General features: G+C 36.0%; 1 protein-coding gene across 7 annotated transcripts in view; it reads left to right on the top strand.

Moving 5' to 3' along the window:
* LOC111048488 (transcriptional enhancer factor TEF-1) overlaps positions 1 to 13,744 on the top strand; it is a 154,647-nt gene that overhangs the window by 96,061 nt on the left and 44,842 nt on the right. The window lies entirely within an intron of this gene.

Here is a 13,744-nt window from a genome sequence, read left to right as displayed (position 1 = left end):
AAGGTTACTTATTTTTTCTCTCCCTATCATTTACATGATCTACTCATTCAATGAATCAATGAAGAATAAAGCAAGTCACAGTTTTGTTGGAAACCCGTGATTCTTGAAACCATTCATTTTTACTCAATCTACATTTTTTATCCAATGGACCCAAGCCGCATGTCAATTGACCTTATCTACGATTTTTTCATCATCGATTCTACAAGCTTTGTGTACTCAAACCGAATAACGACACATCTTGTAACGACGCATCCAAGGATCATAGACTCCATATTGTGTTTAAATTCCGTCTTGTTGTAATCTCTTGAGAAGTTTGTAATTTATTTGATTCATTGCTGGAAGAACTAGAGAATTCGAAGATTCTGGTCGTATTATTGGGATGATACCTAGTCGTAGAACATGTCCGGAGGTTAGTTCTTGTTATGAATAATTCAATTCTATTCTGTTTTCTTGAATTGATTTGTATAACAATAATCAAAAATACTTCTCATCTTTATCATTTGGTTCCCATTCCATATTATAGCAGGTTGAGAGAAATACTCACCTTTTTCTCTTCCTATTCTCTCTTAGACCACTTCCTAAGATTCAAAAATGTATTGCTATGTTGAAACCTACTGATAATAAACGTGAACTAAGTTTTAATCAAAAGAATGTTCAGAAATCTTGCTGCAACCTTCCAAAATTCTTACAATAACGAAACACCGGTTGGGAACTACTGCCCTAAGCATTTTAAACTATTTCAATCTTGATAATGTGATGATTATAGTGACAATGTGTTACATGTAATCAAGTCGTTATAAAATATCAAAGGAAAACTTTGAAAATTATTTTTGACAGTGCTCTGTTGCAATATGAGATTGATCCCTATAATTCCCCTTCTATGATTGTACTCAGTGTATAGTAGCAGGGCAAATGCAACAGGTGAATCCATTGATCTCTTCTCGACTATTAACCTCCTCCTTTCACTCCTCCTCCTCCTAAACCTCCTCTCTTCCACCCCACTTCTCTTACTCCCACACCCTAACCTCCCCCTTGTGTGGAGTTGAGTTTCAATTTTATTTAATGCAAGTTTGAATGAGAATCGTGAATGGCTTGTAATTCAGATTTTATCGAGTCAAATTGCGTTAGCATGCATTTTCTTTTGAGAGATTTTCATCTGATTAAATGAATCATGGTTGGAAGAAGAGTGGATTTGAGAATGGGGATAATATAATGGCTGAAGAATGGAGTGAAGTATATTATACAGAAATGTTTGGAGGAGTGATCGATGAATTTTAAAGAATGATACTCAAAGTGGAAAAAATAAGCAAGGTTTGTTATAGAATGATACTGTTCTACTGTTGAATCAAATAAATAGTTCAAGCTAACTTTTTCTCTTCCGATTATTTTATTCTGGTAAAAATAAAGATAAAGGAAACTTTGATGTCTAATATCCTATTTATAGTAGTTCTGTATTATTACTTAATTAGAGGAGATCTGATCTATTTAACCCTAATATTCCACTCATAATATTACTATTATAACAAACATGAATAATGTAACTCTAACTACAACTCTAAGGGATGGATAGTAATTCAAAACTGAATAATGACATAAATTGTTTTTGGTGTTGTAATCCCATAATAGTCGGTCTCGGCTGCCTAAAAAGCAGTTGTTAGGTCATGTCAGAGGCCCTGAAATTGATCAGTTGCGACCTGAAAACTATGACACCAGACCTGAGCCAGCCAGGTCACTCGATACTATACTACAGTATAATCCCATAATGTAATCAATATTAAATTCAGTTTCATTCATTTTACAGGGTATACAATAGGTAGCATTGAAAATAGTGGTAGGTTATTCATGGTATCATTCAAAACTATTCGTGTAGTAGGAAACCATCTTAAAACTCTTCAATATATTAAGTTAACTTTGAACCAAAAACGTTATGCAGTATTTGAAAAAACATTCCATCGATGCAGGTACATTCGACAAAATGTTATAGTAAGAATATAATTATTCAGTATTATACCAGAGATTTTGTCCAGTTTTGTATTTATTTTCAGAGTTGAAAACAAGAAAATGTTTTTGAATGAGTCTAACTGGTACTTTTTCCTAGTTTGAATTCTTTACATTGCTGAATAAATTGGAAAACCCCTACAACTAGGAGAAAAACTGAAATAGGGAGTTATATTATAAGCAATCTAGGAGTTATCTCCCTTCATTTTTTTTGCATCGCTATGATAATTCTTGAATAAATACAGTAATGGTAAACTAGGAGAGCTATTAGAGGGAGGTGAAAAAGTGATTCAATAATCACTGTAGTAACCGTGACAAGAGCATGCAGCTTGCGGTAAAGCTAGAGAAACTGGAAGACTAGGTGATTACTGTACTCTTGTTGGTTGATAGTATTGTTGGGGGAATACAGGGGGAACTTGGCTACAGTTTGGAGGGGGAAATTGGTTTTGTGGGTGGGGGGAACGGGTGAGGCCAGAGATGAGTCATCATTCACCAACACACACGCAAGTGGCCTGTTTAAAATAGCTTGCACTCGACATACGCAAGCGCACTCACGTTCACTCAGCTGTGGAATGAGTCGTGCATTCAAGTTACAAGACACTACACTCTTGAAGCATATGGAGTGAGAGAGAGAGTGTGAGGAGAGCGAGTGAAAGGGTGAGTGATTGAGTGAGTGAGAGAATGCAGAGTGTGAATAAGGTGGTGATATTATGGGGATAGGTGAGCTGTTCATTGGCTGCACCATATCTTTGATAAAGAGAGTTCGAGAAATAGGTTGAGGAGGAGTAGTAAGAGAACAGAGTGAGTGAGAGAGAGAGAGAGAGAGAGAGAGAAAAAGATTGCGTGAAGGAAGAGAGAGTATTATTGGGAGAGTGAGAGAGAGAGTGTGTGTGAGTAGGTGCAACAAGAAGTTTATTTAAATTTGATTTCGTAGGAGAGATAAAACAAAAATTGTTAGTGAGTTTGGAGTAGATAGAAGGAGGTAATAATGGTAGTAGGAGAGATAGTTTTGTGAGAGAGTTAAGAAGGGAATTAGCTTATTTCATGAATTTCATTCATTGAGAGAGCGGGAGAGAGAGAAAATAACGAACAATTAGTGAGTTTGGAGAGGAGAGAAAAAATATCTAGAGGGAGAGATTTGTGTGAGAGAGTATGATTGACATAAAGTAAATTCAAATCTGATTCTTGAAGAGAGAGAAAACATTATATCAGTTATTTAGTAGAGAGAATAAGATTTAGAGGGAGAAGAAGGGAATTGTGTGTTAGAGAGAGTGCTTGAATTGAATTTTGCACATCAGGTTTTAATAGTAATAAGAAAACAAAGATATTGTCAAACTTCACTGAAAATTTATTAAAAACTTAACAGAATCATGGTTTCACGTAGTTAATTCTACTAATTTTATTAAAGGTTTTAATAGGTTTGTTACTATGGTACTGTACCTCCTAACCTAACCTCCACCTCCTCTACAATTCCAGTATTTTATCAAAGCGTGGTCAAGTGCTACCAAAGTAGGTCTCTGTGTATTATGGGACAGCCAGAGAGTAAACTATGTAATATAGAATTACATTCTATACTCTCTGACTCTCTGGTAATATCTGATAATTCTATATATTCTAGTCATCAAGCAGAAAGGTGGTGTACGATTTACATTTTATTATGAAAATAATACCAAACCAATTTCATTATTTATTTAATTCATTCACAAGTGCACAGAATCAAATCAATGCTAGGGTGAGGATCAACAGCATAAACCCAAAACTGCTGCACTCCCTAATTTTGATAGTTTGTACAGTCCATCAATAACATTGATTAATAAACATAAAACGTATGTAATTCTTCAATATGCAAAATACTATGATTAGCTACATTCACTAAACAAATTCAATCAATTTTCGACTCAACAGCCACTCCATAATTTGAATTTATTCATTCTAGACCTGATTCCTAATTGTCTGGAGTATTTTTACCAACCAGTACCTATCTATTTATTCTTTTTAACGAGCAATTGTTTTCATCTCGAGATCTTTTATTGTTATTTCTTATTTCATGGTACAATGAGAGATGCTTTTATTGGTAATTTGCCAATCTATTCTTGTAATTGGTGTCTTGTCTTGTTGTTTTGCAACTCTGTGAATGAAATATCGAAAATACGAATTAAAATCAACAAAAATACGCTTGGGATGCGGAAATTACAAATTCAATTCATGCATATCTCTTTCATTATTTCATTTATAATAATATGCACTATTTATTTATCGGTATCATATACATTAGATTGAATAAAAATTTCCTTAAAATTTAGAGTAGGCTACACTCCAACAAATTCAGTACTTTTATAAATTAAAATACATTTCAGTGGAATACTCGTAAAAATACACGTATCAAGTTGAATCTGAATTGGCATCAAATGATCACCAATTGGAGATTTGATCTCCGGTCGGAATTGAAGTGTAATAACGGGGTTTGTATACCGCTGCCAGTAGTCCTCAAAATCATTCCATCGATTTCAGGTCGATTAAACCAAACCAGCCTACCTGTTTTTACATTAACTACCTATTCTTCTTCCTCTTCTCATCCTTCTTCTAGTGGTTTCTCTTGTCTAGCATCACTTCTTTTTCTCTTCTTCTTCTTCTTCTTCTTCTTCTTCTTCCTCCTCCTACTCCTCCTCTTCCTTCCTTTTCTCCTGAAAAGTCTTCTTCACCTTTTCTTTGTGTATCCTTAAGATCGTATCCTTTCAATTCTCTTCCACTTTTTTTAACATTCCCTCTTACTCTTCCTATATCTTTCACTATATTTCTTGTCTACTCTATATCCTCATCATCATCATCATCATCCATTTACTTCCCATTCTTTATATCATCTTCTACTCGATTTTCAACATGAATATCTCTCTTACCGCCATAACTACCTTCTCCAACTATTCCCTTCCCCTATATTATCCTCTTTTATCTTCTTTTCCACATCTTTCTTTTTTTGCCATTCGATTTCCACCACCGCTACCACCAACATCATCATCATTTTCTCATCCTTTATTTTCTAGATATATTATGCTTTTTGATCTTTCTTAATCTCTCATATTTCCAACAATCTTTCCCCTGAAATATATATTTCAATACTTCTCATACTTTTTTTTCGCTCCCTTTTGCTTCTCCACTTCCCTACTTTCTGTTTCTTACGATTCTTGTTCTTACCTTTCTGTTGTACTCTCATCACTCTCCTTTTTTTTTATTTCTTTTATTCATTTGCTCTATCACTTTCAGCTATTGTTTGTTGTAAAATTTCTTCTCCTTTTCCATCTACATCTCTTTTTTCCTTCATGTTACTTCTTCCAGTTGTTTCTACTTCTTCTTCTTGTCCTTTTTCTTTCTTGTACTCCTTCCAGCTTTTTTGTTGTTATTTTCCTTCTTCTCCTGTTCCTTCTTATTTTTTACTCCTGTACTTTCATCTGCTCTTCTTATTAGTTTCCTTCGTCTTAGTTTCCTGTTTTTTTTCTATTCTTCTGCTGCTGCTGCTTCTTTTACTCCTCCATCATCTTCCTCTCCTTCTTCTTCCATCTTCTCACCCCTTCTCCTCCTCTTACTACTCCTTCATCGACTCTTTCTCATCCTCCTCCTCCTCTTCCATCGACTCTTTATCATCCTCCTCCTCCTCCTTCTTCACCTCCTCCATCACCACTCAATTCTCTCTGGTTTCCTCTCTATCTTTCGGCTTTCTCTATCTCTGCCTCTCTCTAGAGCTAGTCCACAGCATGAAGACAGCAGACAGCCGATAATCAGTGACCATTTGGTCAGGTAACTGTGTGAGTGAGAGAGCAGAGGAGGAGGAATAGTGAGTGTTGATTCCAGTAGCTGTGGCTGTAGCTGAAGAGGAGAGGAACAAAATCACAGGTGATAAGTTTGGCAACAGCGCCCTACTCTAACAGGTTACCTGGTCGGAGGAGCAACTAACAGCTGACTGGATCCAGCCAGAGCCAAGTGGACACTTATCGCTAGTCTTGTTCAGATTATTTCTTGTTAAATCTTCTTGTTTCGGTTCCGTATTTTATATCTTTACGGCCTTCGTCTCACTTCTTATACTTCAGCTTATTCTTATTATCCTTCTATATGAAGGAAGATGTAGAAAATATAGAAGATGTAGACTCCTCCTCCTCCTCATCCTCTTCTCCTTCCTCCTCCTTCTCCTGCTGCTTCTACTTCCCTTCTTCCACCTCATCCTATTCCTCCTACTTATTCTTATCATTCTCACTTCCTCCTCTTCCTCATCCAGCTTCTTTTCCTCCTCCTTCTCCTTCTTTTTCTACTTGTCCTCTTTACACTCTCTTCCTCTCACACCTTTTCACCACCGTCTTTCCATTACCCTACTTTATCATTTTCTTTTCCCTTCGACTTTTTCCGATTCGCTTTTCCTTCATTATCATTCTATTCCATTCTTTCTCGTTTTGAGTAGCTTCTTCCTCCTGATTCGTATTTCTTCTCTCTGTTTCTCGTTCTATTCCTCTCATTTTTCCTCTTTTTCCTGTCCATTATGTTTTCGACCTTATCTTGTTTCTAACTTTGCCTTCTCTAGACTTTCTATTTTCTATTTTTTCCCTCATGTTTACTTTTAATTATTCCTTGGTTTTTTGGCTTCCCCTTCCTCCTACTTCGGTATTCACTTATTCCATCCTGTTTTAATCTCCTCCCTGATGCCCACACTTTCATCTTTCCTGTTTTTTTTCAATCTTCTACTATTTGATAGATTTATTGGCCCATATGAATAAAACCAGAGCAAATGCTCATGAGCAAGATCATGGAGCATAAGGTTTTGCTCATGAGCAAAAGGAAGAAGCAAAAGCATTTGCTCATTTTTATATGAATAAGCTTTACCTTATACTCTTACCTTCTACTAAATATGCAAGTAGGGGGCACCGCTTGTGTTTGCGTCGTCTGCTCTGTTTTCTATTTATGAATAGAGTTTTAGGTTAGTTGAGTTTAGAATTTTAAAATAATAGCGTAAAAAAATGTCATCTCTATAATAATCTTTAGCATATTCTTATAATATCAATAGCCTTCTTATAATCGTCTACACTCTCATCTTCTTAAATGCCTATTTCCTATTTTGTGATGGCTATCTTTATAACAGGTAATCTTTTGTATTTATTCTTTTGTAGGGATAATGGTGATATATATCATGGTTGAATCTAAAAAGAGTTTTATAGTTCTCAACTATTGGTTGTGATCGTATCTGGTGTAGTTTCCTCTTCCTCTTTCCTACGAATTAGTTGAGCCATTTTACTATGAGCAAAAGGTGATAAGCTGCTCTAGACTAGACTCACCTTTTTTGAAGCATTTGCTTCAAAAGTTGAGCAAATGCTCTAGTTTATTCATATAATTTTGAGCAAAAGGTTTTTCTCATGTTTATTCATAGAAAATGAAGCAAATGCTCAACTCTATTCATATGGCCCATTGTCTTCATTCATATGGCTTCTATTGTAAGCTTCATATTCACTCCAATTCTACTCCTTTTCCACATTCTCATAACTTCTACATCCCTATCTCTTTTTCCATAACTCTTCCTCCACTATCACTTTCTGCTTTCGTTACCTTTCTTTTTTATTCATCCTCCTCTTCATTTCTAACTAACTTTCGTCTTTGTCCTTTCCCTCCTTCCTCCCTCCTCCTTCACTCCCAATATCTCTTCTTTCTCACAACTCCTTGAATTTTCTTTAGAGAAGAGTTGTCTCCTTGGAAGAGGTACTCGTAGCTTTACTTCTTCCCTGACAACTCTTATTGTCGCGTTAACTTGTTCCTTTTTCTTCTTTTCATACTGCAGCTGTTCTAGTTTAGCTCTATCTTCTTCTATTTCTACTAAACTACTCCAGAAGAGAAGTGAGAATAATAGTGGAAGAAGTTTGAATCCTTCCTCTAGTTTTAAGCTCTTGGCAACGTCCCGTATTCCAACGTTTATTGTATGTTTTTAATATTCTATTCGTATTTACTATTTTTCTTCTTCCATTTCTTTCATCTTATTGCTTGTTTTTGTACATCTCATTACTCTACTAACACCATAAATCACTGATTATCTCACTTCTTCATAAGTAGAATATAGATTTAAGAATAATAATTATTTACGTATCATGTCTTCCTCATTCTAATTTATTTGGTTCATTCATTCTCTCCTTCTCCAATCTCCACTTCACTCTCTCTCTCTCTCTCTCTCTCTCTCTCTATTCCCTCTTTCCTTTCTTTCTCCTTCTTCTTTTCCTTATAATATTCCACCTTCTCCTCCAACACCTCCCTAGTTTTCTTCCCCTCCTCCTCATCTATATCATCTTTCTACTTGATTCTTCTCGTCCCCTGATTCCTTCTTATTATTCCCCTCCTCTTTTTCCCCATCCTTGAACTTATTTATTCTTTCTTCTCCACATCAGTAATCCCTCATCATTTCACTTCTATTTCGCATTCTTTCTCCTTTATTCGGCATTTTATTCTTCATCTCTTCCTTTATCTATTTCCAAATTTCCACTATTTTCCAATCCAACTTCTGTTTCTTATCTTCGTTTCCGCCATCTTTCTTCCTCCTTGTTTTGTTCCCTTCCTCCTTCTCCTCCACATTCTATTTCTCCTTCTTCTCCTCCTCGTCTCCTGCTAATCATCCATCACCTTCGCCTTCTTTTTTTTCTCCTCCTCCTCTTCCTTTTCCTCCTCCTCTCCCCCCCTTCTCCTCTCCCCCCTCCTCCTCCTCCTCTCCTCCTCCTCTTCCTCCTCCTCCTCCTCCTCCTCCTCCTCCTCCTCCTCTTCCTCGGTTTCCTACGGCTTATCCTCCTTCTCCTCCTCCTCCTGCTTCATATTTCCTTATTTTTAATCTAGTTCTATTCAATTTCAGAAAAGTGAAAACATAACCCTATTTCGGACTTTTTAAATGTTATCTAAATTTAGGAGAAAAATAGTACAATGATTATCCTTAGTTTTTCTCCACCCGGTCAGTGCTATCCTGTAAAAATAAAAAATAAATTTCTCTTGTATTTTCGTCTCATCTCTATATAATTATCAAACTCTTATATCTTTATTACTCTTCATAATATCACTGATTGAATCTTCATCCACCTGTTCATCCGAAATGCACCTATTCAACCAGAGGATCTCTGTGGCCCGAGGCTTTGTTTATCTGTGGCCTGGCTTTTCAATTGGATACCTGCTGATGCTCTATGGTGCGTGCGGTGTTGCCAATTCTATTTCGCGCCCTTACCACTAATGTAACCCAGCCTACCTGTGGAGAGAAACCAATTCCAAGAAATCTTCACTGAATGATGATGATGGTGATGATGATGATGATGATGATGATGATGATGTGAAGACAGCCATTTCCGGTGAACCAGTGTTGTCTGAGTTTATGTGGCTTGTCCAGACTACTTTGGCTATTTGGTTATTTGCTGCTTGAGCTATTTATTTTTTTTGTTAATTTAGTGTAATTTATTCATTTCTAGATTAAAAATTTAAAAGTTGTCATACAAGTTATTACTACTTATTTCTATTTTTTCAATGTTTCTCTTCCGAATATTGTTTTTTCTCAAAAAATTGTTCACATTCCTTCTTCTTCAATTCCTTCTTTTTCAATGTTTCTCTTCCGAATATTGTTTTTTCTCAAAAAATTGTTCACATTCCTTCTTCTTCCAACTTATGTCTACTCCTTCTACTCTAGGCCCAATCTTCCATTTTCAATAATTTACAGATTTTTTGTTCGTTTTACACCTACATCCATCACTCCATGTTTTATATTCATTCCGTAATTATTCAACCTTTAGTCTGTCACACCAACTTAGTTATTGATATTCTTTTATTTCCAGTCAATTATCAATCTCAGTATTGATTTCAAATGAGAATAAAAACAAACAATAAAAAAAGCAACTCTGTTAAAGTATAAACTACTTCTCATAAACACTTTTAAACTACAAACTACTTATATATCTAATATCTATATATATAAAAGCGAAATGGCACTCACTCACTCACTCACTCACTCGCATAACTAAAAATCTACCGGACCAAAAACGTTCAAATTTGGTAGGTATATTCAATTGGCCCTTTAGAGGCGCACTAAGAAATCTTTTGGCAATATTTTAACTCTAAAGGTTGTTTTTAAGGGTTTAAAGTTCGTCTTTTAGCATGTATATTCTTCTTCTCCCAATCTCTTAATCATAATTGAAATTTCCATATCATATGTTACTATAGAACTATGATCTAGATAGAGTACCTCTTCGAAACAGTTGTTAACTGGCAACTAAATTAATAATTTTGTCAGGTTGGCATTAAGTTGAGTTGACTTTGTTAGGTTGGCACCAAGTTGAAGATTTGAATGCATTTATCGCGTAAAAATTGATTGGGCACTGCTACTTCAATCCTGGGAATATTATATTACTAGCAGTCAGGCTCGCTTCGCTCGCCATATCCGTTTAGCCAGACGTTTAGTCTGGATCTCCGACTGGATCGTCCTAACATAAAAATGCTCAAATAATGAAAAATGCAGGCGAGCGAAGCGAGCCGGCTGATCTCATTCTTGGACGATCCTGTCGGGTGTCCAGGGGGCGGAGCCCCCTGGCTAGACGGATATGGCGAGCGAAGCGAGCCTGACGGCTAGTATCGTATATATCCCATATAACACTTTCTCGTATGTATTCCAAGAGATACCCTGATAGGAGAGTGAGATGAAGAGAGTTTATTTTTTTTAATATGAATAAAATAAATAAATAAGTATATGCTACTGCACTTAACTAAAATACATGAATGTTAATTTATTTAATTTTCAATTATATATTTTAATGGCATTGCTAGCATAGACAATTAGTCTGTTCGCTAGCAATGAGTTGAGATTAAAAATAATAAATAATAATAATACAAGAATAATATGAAATAATATATAATTTAAATGTAATACAATGTTTTTTGATCTCTTAGAATAGGTAGAAGAAGATGAACTAAAACGAAATGCAGCGAGGTTAAGTGGGATGACTGACCTCCATCTTGATCTTAATTTTTGTTATAAAGTTTTACATTTTGACGCAATCTATCAAGCAAGTGCTGGTCATCCAAAGAGATTACTGAATTCTCCTCTTATAATATTCACGCTTGTTCAAATTATTGGTTAACCAAATATCATTAACGGTTATGTTGAAAATCACAAAATATTTGTATCCAATTATCATAATGTACATTAGTTTTGTACGAACGAGATAGTCAAACAAGAGATAGTTTACAGACAAGTGAAAACTTATTGCAATAATTATCAAGGTAGAAAAGTTAGCTGAAAAGTCCCTTTCGAACACTTTCATCTTCTGGCTCTTTTATACGTAGATAGATGATGAAAGGGGAGGCTCCATAAATATCTTGGCCCAGTTCGGTGGCATCCTATGGCTGTGAATGCCTGCCAAGGGCGGTAAGGGTAGGGGTCAGGTCACACCTACATAATAAGGAGAAGTTGACAAAGGGCCACACAGGAGAATCAGAACAAGAAGAAGAAGAAAAAGAAGAAGAAGAAGAAAAAGAAGAAGAAGAAAAGAAGAGGGAGAAGAAGAAGAAAACCAAAACAAAATGAAGGGAAAACTTGAAGGAGAGAAAAAAGAAGAAGTTTAGTAGAAGGAAGAGAAAGATAAAGTAGAACAAGAAAGACTTGAAGAACAAGAATGAGGAGAGGAAGAAGAAGTAGGACTTGATGAAGAAGGAAAAACAGGTGAAGAAAAGAAAGAAAGCGGAGAGAGAAGAAGATGAACTAAAACGAAATGCAGCGAGGACTAGAAGGAGAAGAAAAGGAGGAGTTCAGTAGAAGGAAGAGAAGTGGAAGAAAAAGATGAAGTAGAACGAGAAGGAGGTGAAAAAGAACAAGAACTAGGTTGTGGTAAAGAAGTACACGTAGAAGAACAAAAAAATAGGTGAAGAATAAGAAGAAAGCGAAGAATGAGCACATAAAGAAGACAAAAAAGGTGAAGATAAGAAGAAGATCGGAAGAAAAAGAATAAGATCAAGGAGTTGGAGAAGATGATGAACGAGAAAAATAATAAAAAGAAGAAGGGGAAGAAGGAGCAGGATAAGTTGAAGAAAATAAGCAGGAGATATGAGAAGTGATAGTGAAGAAAAAGAAGATGGAAAAAGTCAGGTGAACCACGAAAAAGATCCATGGAAGAAGAAGGAGATCAAGGAGAGAAGAAGATCAAGAAGATGAAGATTTGGGAGAAAAGAAAGAGAAGAGAATGAAAGAAAACGATAGAATAAGAAAATTGATAGAAGATTATTAGAAAGAAAAGTGGTGGGGGGGACTAGAATCAGAAAATGGAGGGGAAGAATGATGACTACGTGAAAAATGAAAAGGAGAAAGGAAGAAAGATGATGATGATAAAGTAGCAGAAAGACAAGAAGAAGAAGTAGAAAAAAGAGAAGGAGAAAAATGAAAAGAAGAATATGAGGGTGATGATGAAGAAGAAGTTTAGAGAACAAAGGGGATGGCCCGAAGCTGTGAGCAGGAGACCAAGCCTCCAGTCAGAAGACTACACACGTACAAAGTTGAAACGCTAATGTTGGATGTGTGCATTATGATGAAGCCACCACCACCGCTACACCACCAAGCGTTCTTCAAGTTTTGTCCGACACCCTATTGTCACCCCAGCAGAGAGCTAAGCGAAAAGCACAAAGGGATTCGCCCCCCAGTGTCCCATGTATAAAGGATTGTGCAAATTACTGTTTCCATCTCAAGCTACTGCTACTGTGCGTTTCCTTGCCGACGTAAAACCGAAACGAAACTGAAATGGAACTCGAACAAGGTTAATTCGATCACGTTGTAAGTTCAGTAAAGCTTAAAGTCTGTGAGAGAAAATTGATCAGAATTTTGTTTATAGGTTGATGATAATATGATTGATGATATATTATAGTAAAGTGGATAGATGATAGAATGATAGATGATAGAATGGAGTAAAGATACCGTAATAGTTATTTGTGCAACTAGTGCGCAAAGTGACAGTTTGCTGCACCGAAAGAAAAGGCGAGGGCGGAATGGTTTCTTGAGTGCAGCAGAGGACTTTGGCGCACGTATTTCACATTAAGTTTTTCCTACAGTTACCATTGAATGAAAAGTGGTAATTATGGGTAAAATTGCCTGAAATGCATCAAATGTTTTTCTGTGTAATTTTATTATTGATAAAAACCTAATCCTAAAATACTGAAGTCCCGTTGTCCTTGGTTATAATATATGTAATGTAATAATTAGCGCGTTGTGCTTCGTTGCACGTCTGCTCACTATAGCAGCCCAGTCACTGTTACCAACTTCATTTTGATTATTTTCTGCACTGTTTTCCATATAACCTACTAAGTATTTTGCGTTGCCATGTTGCAAATCTGAGTGCAGAAATTTTTCCCGCACTAGAGCGGAAAAGTGATTCTTTGCGTTCTGTAATCAGTGCAGCAATGGCCACTTTTCAACGTAACTGTAGGAAATAGTATATTTCGCACCTGGGCCGAAAATGGGACTTTTCTGGCTCGAAATCGGTTTTCAAGTCCGAGGCCGTAGGCCGAGGACTAAAAAGATTGAGAGCCGGAAAAAACATTTTTGCCCATGGTGAGAACGTTATTTTTCGCCACACAGGAAAATAACACTATATATATATGAGAATAATTGTCTATTATAAGCACTTCCGAAAGCAAAAGTGGAAGGTCATAGCTCTAGCAAATCTGAGGTAATCTGATATCAAGAAATTGTCCAAGTATTTTTATTTTTTATTCT

The sequence above is a fragment of the Nilaparvata lugens genome, chromosome 12 (genome assembly GCF_014356525.2).
Source record: "Nilaparvata lugens isolate BPH chromosome 12, ASM1435652v1, whole genome shotgun sequence".
NCBI classification, from domain to species: Eukaryota; Metazoa; Arthropoda; class Insecta; order Hemiptera; family Delphacidae; genus Nilaparvata; species Nilaparvata lugens.
The sequence above is the reverse complement of the archived record's forward strand: the minus strand, read 5'-3'. Positions and strand labels throughout refer to the sequence as shown.